The following is a 20305-nucleotide window of genomic DNA, read 5'->3' on the forward strand; positions in this document are numbered from 1 at the left end:
ATACGTCTATGTTTGTTGCATAGCGAACATCTATGTCTATTGCATAGCATACGTCTGTCTATTACATAGCATATGTCTATGTCTCTTGCCTAGCATACATCTGTCTGATGCATAGCATACGTCTGTCTTTTGCATAGCATAAGTCTGTCTGTTGCACAGCAAACATCTGTCTGTTCCATAGCATACATCTATGTCTGTTGCATAGCATACGTCTATATCTGTTGCATAGCATACGTCTATGTCTGTTGCATAGCATACGTCTGTCTATTGCATAGCATACATCTGTCTATTGCATAGCATACGTCTTTCTGTTGCATAGCATACTTTTATGTCTGTTGCATAGCATACATCTGTCTATTGCATAGCATACGTCTATGTCTGTTGCACAGCATACATCTGTGTCTCTTGCATAGCAGATGCCTATGTCCGTTGCATAGCATTCGTCTATGTTCCTTGCATCTATGTCTCTTGCATAACATACATCAATGCCTGTTGCATAGCATACGTTATGACTCTTGCATAGCGTACGTCTGTCTGTCGCATAGCATACGTCTATGCCTGTTTCGTAGCATACGTCTATGTCTGTTGCATAGCATACGTCTGTCTATTGCATAGCATAGGTGTGTCTGATGCATAGCATATGTCTATGACTGTTGCATAGCATACGTCTGTCTCTTGCACAGCATATCTGTCTGTTGCATAGCGTATGTCTGTCTGCTGCATAGCATACATCTACAGTATATCTGTTGAATAGCGTACGTCTGTCTGTTGCATAGCATACATATGTGTCTCTTGCATAGCAGATGCCTATGTCTGTTGCATAGAATACGTCTATGTCTGTTGCACAGCATACGTCTATGTCCCTTGCATCTATGTCTCTTGCATAATATGCGTCAATGTCTGTTGCATGGCATACGTTATGCCTCTTGCGTAGCATACGTCTTTGTTTCTTGCATAGCATACGTCTGTGTCCGTTGCATAGCAAAAATCTATGTCTCTTGCATAGCATATGTCTATGTCTCTTATATAGCATACGTCTGTCTGTTGCATAGCATACGTCTGTCTGTTGCATAGCACACGTCTATGTCTATTACATAGCATACGTCTAAGTCTGTTGTATACCATGCGTCCATGTCTCTTGCATAGCATAAATCTATTTCCGTTGCATAGCATACATCTATGTTTGTTGCATAGCGAACATCTATGTCTGTTGCATAGCATACGTCTGTCTATTACATAGCATACGTCTGTCTCTTGCATAGCATACATCTGTCTGTTGCACACCATACGTCTATGTCTGTTGCATAGCATAAGTCTGTCTGTTGCATAGCATAAGTCTGTCTGTTCCATAGCATACGTCTATGTCTGTTGCATAGCATACGTCTATATCTGTTGCATAGCATACGTCTATATCTGTAGCATAGCAGACGCCTATGTCTGTTACATAGTGTACGTCTATGTCTCTTGCATAGCATAAGTCTATGTCCCTTGCATTTATGTCTCTTCCATAACATACGTCAATAACTGTTGCATAGCATACATTATGTCTCTTGCATAGAATTCATCTAAGTCTGTTGCATAGAATATGTCTGTCTGTTGCATAGCATACTTTTATGTCTGTTGCATAGCATACGTCTATGTCTGTTGCACAGCATACATCTGTGTCTCTTGCATAGCAGATGCCTATGTCCGTTGCATAGCATTCGTCTATGTTCCTTGCATCTATGTCTCTTGCATAACATACATCAATGCCTGTTGCATAGCATACGTTATGACTCTTGCATAGCATACGTCTGTCTGTTGCATAGCATATGTCTATGTCTGTTGCATAGCATACGTCTATGCCTGTTTCGTAGCATACGTCTATGTCTGTTGCATAGCATACGTCTGTCTCTTGCACAGCATATCTATGTCTGTTGCATAGCGTACGTCTGTCTGCTGCATAGCATACATCTATATCTGTTGAATAGCGTACGTCTGTCTGTTGCATAGCATACGTCTGTCTGATTCATCGCTTACGTCTATGTCTGTCGCATAGCATACGTCTGTCTGTTACACAGCATACTTCTGTCTCTTGCATTGCACACATACTTGTCTTTTTCATAGCATACGTTTATGTCTTTTGCATATCATATATCTATGTCTGTTGCGTAGCATACGTCTATGTCTGTTGCATAGCATACGTCTTTGTCTGTTGCATAACATATGTCTATGTCTCATGCATAGCATAAGTCTATGTCTGTTGCATAGCATAAGTCTTTGTCTGTTGCATAGCATACGTTTATGTCTGTTGTATAGCATACGTTTATGTCTGTTGCACAGCATACGTCTATGTCTGTTGCATAGTATACGTTATGCCTCTTGCATAGCATACGTTTATGTCTGTTGCATAGCATACGTCTATGTCTGTTGCATAGTATACGTTATGCCTCTTGCATAGCATACGTTTATGTCTGTTGCATAGCATACGTCTATGTCGATTGCATAGCATAAATCTGTTTATTGCATAGCATACGTCTATGTCTCTTGTATAGCATACGTCTATGTCTGTTGCATAGCATACGTCTATGTCTGTTGCATAGCACACGTCTATGTCTGTTGCATAGCATACATATGTGTCTCTTGCATAGCAGATGCCTATGTCTGTTGCATAGAATATGTCTATGTCTGTTGCACAACATACGTCTATGTCCCTTGCATCTATGTCTCTTGCATAATATACGTCAATGTCTGTTGCATGGCATACGTTATGCCTCTTGCGTAGCATACGCCTTTGTTTCTTGCATAGCATACGTCTGCCTGTTGCATAGCATACGTCTGTGTCCATTGCACAGCAAAAATCTATGTCTCTTGCATAGCATACGTCTATGTCTCTTGTATAGCATACGTCTGTCTGTTGCATAGCACACATCTGTCTATTACATAGCATACGTCTAAGTCTGTTGCATAGCATGCGTCTATGCCTTTTGCATAGCATAAGTCTATTTCTGTTGAATTGCATACATCTATGTCTGTTGCATAGCATACGTCTATGTCTGTTGCATAGCATATGTCTGTATCTTGCATATCATACGTCTGTCTGTTGCATAGCATACGTCTATATCTCTTACATAGCATACGTCTATGTCTGTTGCATAGTATACGTCTATGTCTGTTGCATAGTATACGTCTGTCTGTTGCATAGCATGTCAATGCTTTTTGCATAGCATGCGTCTGTCTGTTGCATAGCAGATGCCTATGTCTGTTGCATAGTGTACGTCTATGTCTTTTGCATAGCATACGTCTGTCTGTTGCACACCATACGTCTGTCTGTTGCATAGCATATGTCTGTCTGTTGCATAGCATAAGTCTGTCTGTTGCATAGCAAACATCTGTCTGTTCCTTAGCATACGTCTATGTCTGTTGCATAGCATACGTCTATATCTGTTGCATAGTATATGTGTATGTCTGTTGCATAGCATACGTTTATGTCTGTTGCATAGCATATGTCAATGCTTGTTGCATAGCATACGTCTGTCTGTTGCATAGCAGATGCCTATGTCTGTTGCATAGTGTACGTCTATGTCTCTTGCATAGCATAAGTCTATGTCCCTTGCATTTATGTCTCTTCCATAACATACGTCAATAACTGTTGCATAGCATACATTATGTCTCTTGCATAGAATTCATCTAAGTCTGTTGCATAGAATATGTCTGTCTGTTGCATAGCATACGTCTATGTCTATTACATAGCATACGTCTGTCTGTTGCATAGCATACTTTTATGTCTGTTGCATAGCATACGTCTGTCTATTGCATAGCATACGTCTATGTCTGTTGCACAGCATACATCTGTGTCTCTTGCATAGCAGATGCCTATGTCCGTTGCATAGCATACGTCTATGTTCCTTGCATCTATGTCTCTTGCATAACATACATCAATGCCTGTTGCATAGCATATGTTATTCCTCTTGCATAGCATACGTCTGTCTGTTGCATAGCATATGTCTGTATCTGTTGCATAGCATACGTCTATGTCTGTTGCATAGCATACGTCTTTGTCTGTTGCATAGCATACGTCTGTCTATTGCATAGCATAGGTGTGTCTGATGCATAGCATATGTCTATGACTGTTGCATAGCGTACGTCTATCTGCTACATAGCATACATCTATATCTGTTGAATAGCGTACGTCTGTCTGTTGCATAGCATACGTCTGTCTGATTCATCGCTTACGTGTATGTCTGTCGCATAGCATACGTCTGTCTGTTACACAGCATACTTCTGTCTCTTGCATTGCACACATACTTGTCTTTTTCATAGCATACGTTTATGTCTTTTGCATATCATACATCTATGTTTGTTGCATAGCATACGTCTATGTCTGGTGCAAAGCACACGTCTATGTCTGTTGCATAGCATAAGTCTATGTCTGTTGTATAGCATACGTTTATGTCTGTTGCACAGCATACGTCTGTCTGTTGCATAGCATACGTCTATGTCGCTTGTATAGCAGAAGTCTGTCTGTTGCATAGCATACATCTATGTCTGTTGCATAGTATACGTTATGCCTCTTGCATAGCATACGTTTATGTCTGTTACATAGCATACGTCTGTCTGTTGCATAGCATACGTCTATGTCGATTGCATAGCATAAATCTGTTTATTGCATAGCATACGTCTATGTCTCTTGTATAGCATACGTCTATGTCTGTTGCATAGCATACGTCTATGTCTGTTGCATAGCACACTTCTATGTCTGTTGCATAGCATACATATGTGTCTCTTGCATAGCAGATGCCTATGTCTGTTGCATAGAATACATCTATGTCTGTTGCACAGCATACGTCTATGTCTCTTGCATAATATACGTCAATGTCTGTTGCATGGCATATGTTATGCCTCTTGCGTAGCATACGTCTTTGTTTCTTGCATAGCATACGTCTGCCTGTTGCATAGCATACGTCTGTGTCCGTTGCATAGCAAAAATCTATGTCTCTTGCATAGCATACATCTATGTCTCTTGTATAGCATACGTCTGTCTGTTGCATAGCATACGTCTATGTCTCTTGCATAGCATACGTTTTTGTCTGTTGCATAGCATACCTCTGTCTGCTGCATAGCGTACGTCTGTCTGCTGCATAGCATACGTCTGTCCGTTGCACAGCATACGTCTGTCTGTTGCATAGCATATGTCTGTCTGTTGCACAGCATACCTCTGTCTGTTGCATAGCGCACGTCTGTCTGTTGCATAGCGCACGTCTGTCTGATTCATCGCTTACGTCTATGTCTGTTGCATAGCATACGTCTGTCTTTTGCACAGCATACTTCTGTCTGTTGCATTGCGCACATCTATGTTTGTTGCATAGCATACGTCTATGTCTTTTATATGGCATTCATCTATGTCTGTTGCATAGCATAAATCTATGTCTGTTGCATAGCACACGTCTATGTCTGGTGCATAGCACTTGTCTATGTCTGCTGCATAGCATTCGTCAATGTCTGTTGCATAGCATACGTCTGTGTCTGTTGCATAGCATATGTCTATGTCTCCTGCATAGCATGCATCTGTCTGTTGCTTAGCATACGTCTGTTTGTTGCATAGCATACCTCTATGTCTCTTGCATGGCATACGTCTTTATCTCTTGCAAAGCATACGTCTGTTTCATGCATAGCATACATCTATGTCTGTTGCATAGCATAAGTTTATGTCTCTTCCATCTATGTCTCTTTCATAACATACGTCAATGTCTATTGCATAGGATACGTTTGTCTCATGCATAGCATAAGTCTATGTCTGTTGCACAGCATACGTCTATGTCTGCTGCATATCATACGTCTATGTCTTTTCCATAGCATAGGTCCATGTCTCTTGTATAGCATATGTCTGTTGCATAGCATACGTCTATTTCTGTTACATAGCATACATCTATGCCTGTTTCATAGCACACGTCTATGTCTGTTGCATAACACACGTCTATGTCTGTTGCATAGCATACTTCTATGTCTGTTGCATAGCCTACGTCTGTCTCTTGCATAGCATACGTCTATGTTTGTTGCATAGCATACGTCCATGTCTGTTGCATAACATACATCTGTGTCGCTTGCATACCAGATGCCTATGTCTGTTGCATAGCATACGTCTGTCGGTTGCATAGCATACGTCTGTCGGTTGCATAGCATAAGACTATGTCCCTTCCATAACATAGCATACGTTATCCCTCTTGCATAGCATACGTCTGTCTGTTGCATAGCATACGTCTATTTCTCTTGCAAAGCATACGTCTGTCTGTTGCATAGCATTCATGTTTCTGTTGCATAGCATACCTCTGTCTGTTGCATAGCGTATGTCAGTCTGCTGCATAGCATACGTCTATATCTATTGCATAGCATACGTCTGTCTGTTTCATAGCATACTTCTGTCTGTTGCATAGCATACGTCTATGTCTGTTGCATACCGTACGTCTGTCTGTTGCACAGCACACCTCTGTCTGTTGCACACCATACGTCTGTCTGTTGCATAGCATATGTCTGTCTATTGCACAGCATAAGTCTGTCTGTTGCATAGCAAACATCTGTCTGTTCCATAGCATACGTCTATGTCTGTTGCATAGCATACGTCTATATCTGTTGCATAGTATATGTGTATGTCTGTTGCATAGCATACGTTTATGTCTGTTGCATAGCATATGTCAATGCTTGTTGCATAGCATACGTCTGTCTGTTACATAGCAGATGCCTATGTCTGTTGCATAGTGTACGTCTATGTCTCTTGCATAGCATAAGTCTATGTCCCTCGCATTTATGTCTCTTCCATAACATACGTCAATAACTGTTGCATAGCATACATTATGTCTCTTGCATAGAATTCGTCTAAGTCTGTTGCATAGAATATGTCTGTCTGTTGCATAGCATACGTCTATGTCTATTACATAGCATACGTCTGTCTGTTGCATAGCATACTTTTATGTCTGTTGCATAGCATACGTCTATGTCTGTTGCACAGCATACATCTGTGTCTCTTGCATAGCAGATGCCTATGTCCGTTGCATAGCATACGTCTATGTTCCTTGCATCTATGTCTCTTGCATAACATACATCAATGCCTGTTGCATAGCATATGTTATTCCTCTTGCATAGCATACGTCTGTCTGTTGCATAGCATATGTCTGTATCTGTTGCATAGCATACGTCTATGTCTGTTGCATAGCATACGTCTATGCCTGTTTCGGAGCATACGTCTATGTCTGTTGCATAGCATACGTCTGTCTATTGCATAGCATAGGTGTGTCTGATGCATAGCATATGTCTATGACTGTTGCATAGCATACGTCTGTCTCTTGCACAGCATATCTCTGTTTGTTGCATAGCGTACGTCTATCTGCTACATAGCATACATCTATATCTGTTGAATAGCGTACGTCTGTCTGTTGCATAGCATACGTCTGTCTGATTCATCGCTTACGTGTATGTCTGTCGCATAGCATACGTCTGTCTGTTACACAGCATACTTCTGTCTCTTGCATTGCACACATACTTGTCTTTTTCATAGCATACGTTTATGTCTTTTGCATATCATACATCTATGTCTGTTGCATAGCATACGTCTATGTCTGGTGCAAAGCACACGTCTATGTCTGTTGCATAGCATAAGTCTATGTCTGTTGCATAGCATACGTTTATGTCTGTTGTATAGCATACGTTTATGTCTGTTGCACAGCATACGTCTGTCTGTTGCATAGCATACGTCTATGTCGCTTGTATAGCAGAAGTCTGTCTGTTGCATAGCATACATCTATGTCTGTTGCATAGTATACGTTATGCCTCTTGCATAGCATACGTTTATGTCTGTTACATAGCATACGTCTGTCTGTTGCATAGCATACGTCTATGTCGATTGCATAGCATAAATCTGTTTATTGCATAGCATACGTCTATGTCTCTTGTATAGCATACGTCTATGTCTGTTGCATAGCATACGTCTATGTCTGTTGCATAGCACACTTCTATGTCTGTTGCATAGCATACATATGTGTCTCTTGCATAGCAGATGCCTATGTCTGTTGCATAGAATACATCTATGTCTGTTGCACAGCATACGTCTATGTCTCTTGCATAATATACGTCAATGTCTGTTGCATGGCATATGTTATGCCTCTTGCGTAGCATACGTCTTTGTTTCTTGCATAGCATACGTCTGCCTGTTGCATAGCATACGTCTGTGTCCGTTGCATAGCAAAAATCTATGTCTCTTGCATAGCATACATCTATGTCTCTTGTATAGCATACGTCTGTCTGTTGCATAGCACACGTCTATGTATGTTGCATAGCATACGTCTATGTCTCTTGCATAGCATACGTTTTTGTCTGTTGCATAGCATACCTCTGTCTGCTGCATAGTGTACGTCTGTCTGCTGCATAGCATACGTCTGTCCGTTGCACAGCATACGTCTGTCTGTTGCATAGCACACATCTGTCTGTTGCACAGCATACATCTATGTCTGTTGCATAGCATATGTCTGTCTGTTGCACAGCATACCTCTCTCTGTTGCATAGCGCACGTCTGTCTGCTGCATAGCATACGCCTGTCTGTTGCACAGCATACGTCTATGTCTGTTGCATAGCATACATCTGTCTGTTGCACAGCACACCTCTGTCTGTTGCATAGCGCACGTCTGTCTGATTCATCGCTTACGTCTATGTCTGTTGCATAGCATACGTCTGTCTTTTGCACAGCATACTTCTGTCTGTTGCATTGCGCACATCTATGTTTGTTGCATAGCATACGTCTATGTCTTTTATATGGCATTCATCTATGTCTGTTGCATAGCATAAATCTATGTCTGTTGCATAGCACACGTCTATGTCTGGTGCATAGCACTTGTCTATGTCTGTTGCATAGCATTCGTCAATGTCTGTTGCATAGCATACGTCTGTGTCTGTTGCATAGCATACAGTATGTCTATGTCTCCTGCATAGCATACGTCTGTCTGTTGTATAGCATATGTCTATGTCTCTTGCATAGCATGCATCTGTCTGTTGCTTAGCATACGTCTGTTTGTTGCATAGCATAAGTCTGTCTGTTGCACAGCAAACATCTGTCTGTTGCATAGCATACGTCTGTGTCTGTTGCATAGCATATGTCTATGTCTCCTGCATAGCATGCATCTGTCTGTTGCTTAGCATACGTCTGTTTGTTGCATAGCATACCTCTATGTCTCTTGCATGGCATACGTCTTTATCTCTTGAAAAGCATACGTCTGTTTCATGCATAGCATACATCTATGTCTGTTGCATAGCATAAGTTTATGTCTCTTCCATCTATGTCTCTTTCTTAACATACGTCAATGTCTATTGCATAGCATACGTTTGTCTCATGCATAGCATAAGTCTATGTCTGTTGCACAGCATACGTCTATGTCTGCTGCATATCATACGTCTATGTCTCTTCCATAGCATAGGTCCATGTCTCTTGTATAGCATATGTCTGTTGCATAGCATACGTCTATTTCTGTTACATAGCATACATCTATGCCTGTTTCATAGCACACGTCTATGTCTGTTGCATAACACACGTCTATGTCTGTTGCATAGCATACTTCTATGTCTGTTGCATAGCCTACGTCTGTCTCTTGCATAGCATACGTCTATGTTTGTTGCATAGCATACGTCCATGTCTGTTGCATAACATACATCTGTGTCTCTTGCATACCAGATGCCTATGTCTGTTGCATAGCATACGTCTGTCGGTTGCATAGCATACGTCTGTCGGTTGCATAGCATAAGACTATGTCCCTTGCATAACATAGCATACGTTATCCCTCTTGCATAGCATACGTCTGTCTGTTGCATAGCATACGTCTATTTCTCTTGCAAAGCATACGTCTGTCTGTTGCATAGCATTCATGTTTCTGTTGCATAGCATACCTCTGTCTGTTGCATAGCGTATGTCAGTCTGCTGCATAGCATACGTCTATATCTATTGCATAGCATACGTCTGTCTGTTTCATAGCATACTTCTGTCTGTTGCATAGCATACGTCTATGTCTGTTGCATACCGTACGTCTGTCTGTTGCACAGCACACCTCTGTCTGTTGCACACCATACGTCTGTCTGTTGCATAGCATATGTCTGTCTGTTGCATAGCGTACGTCTGTCTGATTCATCGCTTACGTCTATGTCTGTTGCATAGCCTACGTCTGTCTGTTGCACAGTATACTGCTGTCTGTTGCATTGCACACATCTATGTCTGTTGCATAGCATACGTGTATGTCTTTTACATGGCAAGCGTCTAAGTCTGTTGCATAGCATAAATCTATGTCTGTTGCATAGCACACATCCATGTCTGGTGCATAGCACTTGTCTATGTCTGTTGCATAGCATTCGTCTATATCTGTTGCATAGCATATGTCTGTTGCATAGCATACGTTTATGTCTGTTGTATAGCATACGTCTATGTCTGTTGCATAGCATACGTCTATATCTTTTGCACAGCATACGTCTGTCTTTTGCATAGCATACATCTGTCTGTTGCATAACATACATCTGTCTGTTGCATACCATACGTCTATGTCTGTTGCATAGCCTACCTCTATGTTTCTTGCATGGCATACGTCTTTATCTCTTGCAAAGAATACGTCTGTTTCTTGCATAACATATATCTATGTCTGTTGCATAGCATAAGTTTATGTCCCTTCCATCTATGTCTCTTTCATAACATACGTCAATGTCTGTTGCAGAGCATTTGTCTGTCTCATGCATAGCATACGTCTGTCTGTTGCACAGCATACGTCTATGTCTGCTGCATAGAATACGTCTATGTCTCTTCCATATCATACATCTATGTCTCTTGCATAGCATATGTCTATGTCTATGTCTGTTGCATAGCATACATCTATGTCTGTTGCATAGCATACGTCTATTTCTGTTGCATAGCATACATCTATGTTTGTTGCATGGCATATGTCTGTGTGTTGCATAGCATACGTCTATGTCTGGTGCATAAGATACATCTGTGTCTCTTGCATAGCTGATTCCTATGTCTGTTGCATAGTATACGTCTATGTCAGTCGTATAGCATACGTCTATGTCCCTTGCATCTATGTCTCTTGCATAACATGCGTCAATGTCTGTTGCATAGCATACATTAAGCCTCTTGCATAGCATACGTCTATGTCTCTTGCATAGCATACTTATGTCTGTTGCATAACATACGTCTATGTCCATTGCATAGCATACGTCAATGTCTCTTGCAAAGCAAAAATCTGTCTGTTGTATTGCATACATGTTTCTGATGCATAGCATACGTCTATGTCTGTTGCATAGCATACATCTGTCTGCTTCATAGCATACGTCTATATCTGTTGCATAGCGTACGTCTGTCTGTTGCATAGCATACTACTTTCTGTTGCATTGCATACGTCTATGTGTGTTGCATGGCATGCGTCTATCTGTTGCACAGCACACCTCTGTCTGTTGTGTAGCGTACGTCTGTCTGATTCATCGCTTACGCCTATGTCTGTCGCATAGCATACATCTGTCTTTTTCACAGCATACTTCTGTCTGTTGCATTGCACATATCTATGTCTGTTGCATAGCATACTTCTATGTCTTTTACATGGCATACGTCTATGTCTGTTGCATAGCATAAATCTATGTCTGTTGCATAGCACACGTCTATGTCTGGTGCATAGTACACGTCTATTTTTGTTGCATAGCATATGTCTATGTCTGTTGCATAGCATACGTCTATGTCTGTTGCATAGCATACGTTTGTGTCTGTTGTGTAGCATACGTGTATGTCTGTTGCATAGCATATGTCTATATCTGTTGCACAGCATACGTCTGTGTCTGTTACATAGCATACGTCAATGTCTCCTGCATAGCATATGTCTGTCTGTTGCATAGCATACGTCTATGTCTGTTGCATAGGATACGTCTATGTCTGTTGCAGAGCATATGTTTATGTCTGTTGTATAGCATACGTGTATGTCTGTTGCATAGCATATGTCTATATCTGTTGCACAGCATACGTCTGTGTCTGTTGCATAGCATATGTCTATGTCTCCTGCATAGCATATGTCTGTCTGTTGCATAGCATACGTCTATGTCTCCTGCATAGCATATGTCTGTCTGTTGCATAGCATACATCTGTCTGTTGCATAGCATATGTCTGTCTGCTGCATAGCATACGTCTGTGTCTCTTGCATAGCATATGTCTATACCTCTTGCAAAGCATATGTCTGTTTCTTGCACAGCATATATCTATGTCTGTTGCACAGCATACATCTATGTCTGCTGCACAGCATATGTCTATGTCTCTTCCATAGCATACATCTATGTCTCTTGTATAGCATACGTCTGTCTGTTGCATAGCACACATCTATGTCTGTTGCATAGCATACGTCTATGTCTGTTGCATAGCCTACGTCTGTCTGTTGCATACCATATGTCTGTTTGTTGCATAGCATATGTCTGTCTGTTGCATAGCATACGTCTATGTCTGTTGCATAACATACATCTGTGTCTCTGCATAGCAGATGCCTATGTCTGTTGCATAGCATACGTCTATGTTGGTTGCATAGCATACGTCTATGTCCCTTGCATCTATATCTCTTGCATAACATACGTCAATGTGTGTTGCATAGCATGTGTATAGTATATGTGTATATCTATTTTATTGTATTCGTATTTGTCTATTGTATAGTATTCGTATGTCTATTGTATAATATATATATGTCTATTGTATAGTATTTGTATATTTCTATTGTATAGTAATCGTATATGTCTATTGTATAGTATTTGTGTATGTCTGTTGTATAGTATTTGTGTATGTCTATTGTATATTATTCGTATATGTCTATTGTACAGTATATGGATATGTCTATTGTATAGTATTTGTATATGTCTATTGTATAGTATTCGTATATGTCTATTGCATAGTATATGTATATTTCTATTGTATAGTATTTGTGTATGTCTATTGTGTAGTATTCGTATATGTCTATTTTATAGTATTCGTATATGTATATTGTATAGTATATGTATATTTCTATTGTATAGTATTTGTATATATCTATTGTATATTTTTCGGATATGTCTGTTTTACAGTATTCGTGTATGTCTATTGTATAGCATTCGTCTATGTCTATTGTATAGTATTTGTATATGTCTATTTTATAATATTCGTGTATGTCTATTGTATAGTATTCGTATGTGTCTATTGTATAGTATTTGTATATGTCTATTGTGTAATATATGTATATGTCTATTGTCTAATATTCGTATATGTCTATTGTGTAGTATATGTTTATTGTATAGTGTTCGTATATGGCTATTGTATAGTATATGTATATGTCTAATGTATAGTATATGTGTGATGACGAGCGCACCCTGTGCCACCAATATGTCACGATCCCACCACTGACACCGATATGTCAGCGGATGGAGGGACGCAATGAACTGCCGGCACACGGCTATCACAGGCACGGTGGGGGCTTAACTTAGTTATCCCACCACCAGCACCATGTGACAAAAATACACAGCAAGCTAATCTTGCCCTAACAATTTATCGCAGGGGGGTATTTTCGATGCCCCACCACTGCTAACAACCTTCCAAGAACTGCGGGGATTTATGTATATCCCACTTTCTCCGTTCCACTTTGGAACTCGCAGCTCTCCGGCGCCCCCTTACCCTCAGGTCAGTCAGGGAACTTCACCTAGGATAGTCACCGGATGGACTGCTTGTTGTGCATGGGCAGTTAGACTACTGTAGTAAGGAAATTATCAATGTGTTGGCCTCAGTCACTCATTCAGCAATATAAGACCCTTCTGTACTGCCAACTAGCCTAACCAACCGCACACACCACGCTGCCACCAGCCACTATTCACTTAATCAAAGATTTAATTAAGAGGGTCCGTGGCAAACCCCCAAATTAGTAGAGATTATTTAAAAATGGCGCATAGTTCGCTTCTTAGACCATGAAGGCAGACTGATAATTTTATCATTTATTCCCAAAAAGGTGGGCAGTGATTACATAGATAAAGTTGCTATAAATTGAGACATTAAATATGTACAATGCAAATATAACATAACAGGGATGAAAGCAGAAAGTACACTTACTTGTGCTTAGTTGGTATTAGGCAACCCATGTGGCTCGGGGGATGGGCAGCAGCCACACATCCCCGGACATCTGGTAGGTCTAGTCAGCGTCAAAGCTCCAGCTTAACTGACTGAATTTTGAGAGGGAATACCTTATCCCTTTGGGTTTGTGACCTCACGAAATGGGCGGTCTGGTGAGGTCCGACCCCCCTACTCTCCAAGTTGCAATTTAACTAAAACTTATAATAACCATATCTTAACGAGGGAAGCTCGTATATACACACCAAAGCTGTCATGTTTCCCAGTTTATCGAATCCAATAGAACAACACCAAGCATGCCATAATTAAGACACTCCATTTGGGAGCAATCCATATCTCAGTTTCTGGAGGGGTTAGAGTTGTGAAGATTAGGGATTAGAAAGCTGGCCTCATTGCCTACGCAGAGATGTGGTTATTATATCTCTGTGGTGTATGGTTTTTACAATATGACTTGTTTTAATACTTTACCTAGCTGAATTCAAGCCGCATGTCTGAGAACAAAAGACATCCTTTCACTCAGCTTAATTAACATTCCTAGCTGTGGAGAGGGGCCAAATGCTTGTATCAGAAAGTGTCCTATTACCAGCAGGCAGAGGGGGGAGGTAAGGGGAATGCTGCAGCTATGTAACAAGTTTTTCTCATCAGAGTGAAATGGGAGATTCTAGAATGTTCCAGAAACATCATACTTTACTTAACATTGCAATATGTACAGTATATGTTTACTGTATAGTATTCATATATGTCTATTGTATAGTATTTGTATATGTCTATTGTATGCTATTTGTATATGTCTATTGTATAGTATATGTATATGTCTATTGTATAGTATTTGTATATGTCTATTGTATAGTATTTGTATATGTCTATTGTATAGTATATGTATATGTCTATTGTATAGTATTTGTGTATGTCTATTGTATAGTTTATGTATATGTCTATTGTATAGATTTGTATATGTCTGTTGTATAGTATTTGTAGATTTCTATTGTATAGTATACTAGCTGAAGAGTCCGGCGCTGCCCGGGCATAGTAACTAACTATGGTTAGTTATAACAAATTATAATTATCCTCCATCCCATAGTCCCGTGCCCATATACCCATCATATATATCCACGATCCCATAGGCCCGTGCCCATATACCCATCATACATATCCTCCATCCCATAGTCGAGTGCCCATATACCCAACACACATCCTCCATCCCATAGTCCCATGCCCATATACCCATCACACATCCTCCATTGCATAGTCCCATGCCCATATACCCATCATACATAGTCTTCATCCCATAGTCCCATGCCCATATACCCATCATACATATTCTCCATCCCATAGTCCCATGCCCATATACCCATCATACATATTCTCCATCCCATAGTCGAGTGCCCATATACCCCTCACACATCCTCCATCCCATAGTCCCATGCCCATATACCCATCATACATATCCGCCATCTCATAGTCCCGTGCCCATATACCCATCATACATATCCTCCATCCCATAGTCCAGTGCCCATATACCCATCACACATCCTCCATCCCATAGTCTCGTGCCCATATACATATCCGCCATCCCATAGTCCCGTGCCCATATACCCATCATACATATCCTCCATCCCATAGTCCAGTGCCCATATACCCATCACACATCCTCCATCCCATAGTCAACCATTATGACATCATAATGAGCGGCGGCAGGGCTTGCAACCTATGATGACATCAGTGTCGCCATGGCAACCATTGTGACATCATAATGAGGGGCGGGGCTTGACACACACACACTATTTCCACATTATGTACAGTGGGGCAAAAAAGTATTTAGTCAGTCAGCAATAGTGCAAGTTCCACCACTTAAAAAGATGAGAGGCGTCTGTAATTTACATCATAGGTAGACCTCAACTATGGGAGACAAAGTGAGAAAAAAAAATCCAGAAAATCATTGTCTGTTTTTTTTTCATTTTATTTGCATATTATGGTGGAAAATAAGTATTTGGTCAGAAACAAAATTTCATCTCAATACTTTGTGATATATCCTTTGTTGGCAATGACAGAGGTCAAACGTTTTCTGTAAGTCTTCACAAGGTTGCCACACACTGTTGTTGGTATGTTGGCCCATTCCTCCATGCAGATCTCCTCTAGAGCAGTGATGTTTTTGGCTTTTCGCTTGGCAACACGGACTTTCAACTCCCTCCAAAGGTTTTCTATAGGGTTGAGATCTGGAGACTGGCTAGGCCACTCCAGGACCTTGAAATGCTTCTAACGAAGCCACTCCTTCGTTGCCCTGGCGGTGTGCTTTGGATCATTGTCAGGTTGAAAGACCCAGCCACGTTTCATCTTCAATGCCCTTGCTGATGGAAGGAGGTTTGCACTCAAAATCTCACGATACATGGCCCCATTCATTCTTTCATGTACCCGGATCAGTCGTCCTGGCCCCTTTGCAGAGAAACAGCCCCAAAGCATGATGTTTCCACCACCATGCTTTACAGTAGGTATGGTGTTTGATGGATGCAACTCAGTATTCTTTTTCCTCCAAACACGACAAGTTGTGTTTCTACCAAACAGTTCCAGTTTGGTTTCATCAGACCATAGGACATTCTCCCAAAACTCCTCTGGATCATCCAAATGCTCTCTAGCAAACTTCAGACGGGCCCGGACATGTACAGGCTTAAGCAGTGGGACACGTCTGGCACTGCAGGATCTGAGTCCATGGTGGCGTAGTGTGTTACTTATGGTAGGCCTTGTTACATTGGTCCCAGCTCTCTGCAGTTCATTCACTAGGTCCCCCCGCATGGTTCTGGGATTTTTGCTCACCGTTCTTGTGATCATTCTGACCCCACGGGGTGGGATTTTGCGTGGAGCACCAGATCGAGGGAGATTATCAGTGGTCTTGTATGTCTTCCATTTTCTAATTATTGCTCCCACAGTTGATTTCTTCACTCCAAGCTGGTTGGCTATTGCAGATTCAGTCTTCCCAGCCTGGTGCAGGGCTACAATTTTGTTTCTGGTGTCCTTTGACAGCTCTTTGGTCTTCACCATAGTGGAGTTTGGAGTCAGACTGTTTGAGGGTGTGCACAGGTGTCTTTTTATACTGATAACAAGTTTAAACAGGTGCCATTACTACAGGTAATGAGTGGAGGAAAGAGGAGACTCTTAAAGAAGAAGTTACAGGTCTGTGAGAGCCAGAAATCTTGTTTGCTTGTTTCTGACCAAATACTTATTTTCCACCATAATATGCAAATAAAATGAAAAAAAAACAGACAATGTGATTTTCTGGATTTTTTTTTCTCAGTTTGTCTCCCATAGTTGAGGTCTACCTATGATGTAAATTACAGACACCTCTCATCTTTTTAAGTGGTGGAACTTGCACTATTGCTGACTGACTAAATACTTTTTTGCCCCACTGTAGATAGGGGCAAAATTGTTTGGTGAATTGGAACGCGCAGGGTTAAAATTTCGCCTCACAACATAGCTTAGGACGCTCTCGGTGTCCAGACGTGTGACTGTGCCAAATTTTTTGGCTGTAGCTGCGACGGTGCGGATGCCAATCCCGGACATACACACATACATACACACATACATACATACATACATACATACACACACACATACATACATACACACGTTGAGCTTTATATATTAGATGTATATGTCTATTGTATAGTATATGTATATTTCTATTGTATAGTATTTGTATATGTCTATTGTATAGTATTCGTATATGATCTATTGTATAGTATTTGTATATTTCTATTGTATATTAGATTGTAAGCTCCTTGGAGCAAGGTGTATAATGCATATTAGATTGTAAGCTCCTAGGAGCAAGGTGCATTTATCTTTTCCCTTCCAGATCGACTCTCCTGAGCTTATAATACGTGCAGATATACAGCAATATGCAGCAGGACAGATGTGATCCAGGGAAATATCCGATCGCCACAACTGGGGTCAGGAAGGAATTTTTTTCCCCCCTGAGGCAGAACTCTCCGGGGGGTTTCTTCGCCTTCCTCTGGATCTTGTGGTCCAGTGGCTCTTAGCTGGTCCTCAATGCCCACAGCTATTTCTGTGGTCTGTATAGAGACTGGCCTGAGAGTCATTGTGATCATGGTTTAATTTCTTAAAGGGCCGGTAATATTTTTATTACAGTGTTGCTTATTGCTATTCCAATAAAAAAACAATAAGAAAGAAAATAAAAGTGTCATGGGAGCTTTTTTCTATTCACTTTATTTTTACACAGTTAGTGATGGGAGGAGTGACCATTACTACCCTTCGTACTCTACAAGTTGAACCAGGAATTATGAGGGGTGCCATTTACAGAAGGTAGACCACATAAATCTCCACCCATTGTGGTATCGTAATGTCAACTCCTGTCCCAAGTTACATTAAAATTGTTATGGAGGCACTGCCCTAAAATAGTATATGTCCTACACAAAAAACTACCTGATAGAAGACTGAAGACAGGGACACAGAGTCGCAGAATACAAGAGACACAAGCAGTGTCGGACTGGGGTGCCAAGGGCCCACTTGTAACCAACTCCAGGGCTCCACTTTTACAGCTACATGCAAATGTGACATCATCCTCAATCACAAATTCATATAACAATGAACTGGGAAGATTGTTACATGAATAAGATGCTTGCATCAGAAAGCCTCCCACCAGAATAGATAGGCAAAAGAATGTATGGTTAAAAATACATGTTATTAATCCAACAAATATTATTACAATACAAAAATATTTCCAATTATAATGATGCCTCAAGCTAATACAGATCAGACTGGATTCCTAACTAGTTGCAAGCATATCACAGAAGCTATACAATATTCAGATCTAAATGCAATCTTATATAAAATTTACCTAATACCCATGATATTATGGGAACGAATTAACGTTCCTAGTACAACGTGTACACCCTAATTAGTGGCGCATGCGCAGAGGGGACAGCGGCCACAAGGGGCACTCCCATCTCTGACAGCAATGGAGCGCATGCATTGAGCCCGGGAAAAAACGGGCTGAATTAATTGTCCCATCTTTTGCCAGAAACAGGAAACCCCAGCCGCTGCACTCACACACATGCGCACATCAGGTGTCACCAACACTAATCTGAATACTCTATGAATTATGAAGGTGAATCGGTAAAGTTAAATGTGAAATAACATTGTGTCAAATCGGCAAATCCAAAATTACACAAATGTGAACAATAAATGCCATAGGGCACTGAGAAATCAAAAAACAGCCCAAATAACTACAGTGATAAATTACGATAAAGACATGTACAATACCAATCTCATGCTTATATTTTAAAGAAAACAATGAATGCTGCTTCATTATAATCTTCTGCGGTTAGCAGTTAGTATATCCCGTGAGGTACCATATTCATGGAATGATTGGCAAAAATGGAAAAAGATCACCACATGGAAAGATGGAAAGGATCATTACGTAGGTAAAACATAAATCTAAAACTAAAAAAAGAAAAATTAAGTATAATAAAAACACACATAAACACACATCCCCAACCCATAAAACCATATCAGAAGTTAAAAGTACACCAGATAAATAAATTACTTGAGAGATAAAGATATTCCTAAAAATGCCCCAAAGCCAAAACCTTCGTTTAAGCCTTGGGGAGCCAAGGTACCCAGTTTGTATATCCATTGGCTTTCTAACTGTGCAAGAGCTTTACCCAAGTCTCTACCCCGGATTCCTAATGATACAGAGTCAATACTGTCATGATCTGACAGTTTTAAATTGCACTGGGTGAATTTTTTTTACTTTGGAAAGTTCAAAGGTGTTTTGACTGTCCCCGGTGGTGGTTGTGGTATTGCACCTTAGGTTAGGTTTGTGCACTTAATTATGAATCAGGTGTGACACCCTATAAACGTGTGCTAGGGGTGCGTTCCAGTGATGAGCAGACTGATGTAGAGTCCGCGGGGTTTACGCCAAATCTTCAAATACCACCGTAGAAGCCGCCCCTCCTGGCCGTGTGGAGGCGGCCAGTGAGTGTATATTTCCTCCATATGCGTTCCCTCTCCTCCTGGTGTGAGCAGCAGGTGTGCTGCGGGGGAGTAGGGACAAATCTCAACCCTCGCCATTAAACCAACCCTGGGAGGCGCAGACCTCATGGTGAAGAGGGTTGGAGGGTGGTGACCCCTTGGTGAATAGCGGGGGTCTGAGTGTGTTGACACAGGGGGACG

The sequence above is a fragment of the Dendrobates tinctorius genome, unplaced genomic scaffold, assembly GCF_039654945.1.
Source record: "Dendrobates tinctorius isolate UK_male_01 unplaced genomic scaffold, ASM3965494v1 ptg000133l, whole genome shotgun sequence".
Classification (NCBI taxonomy): domain Eukaryota; kingdom Metazoa; phylum Chordata; class Amphibia; order Anura; family Dendrobatidae; genus Dendrobates; species Dendrobates tinctorius.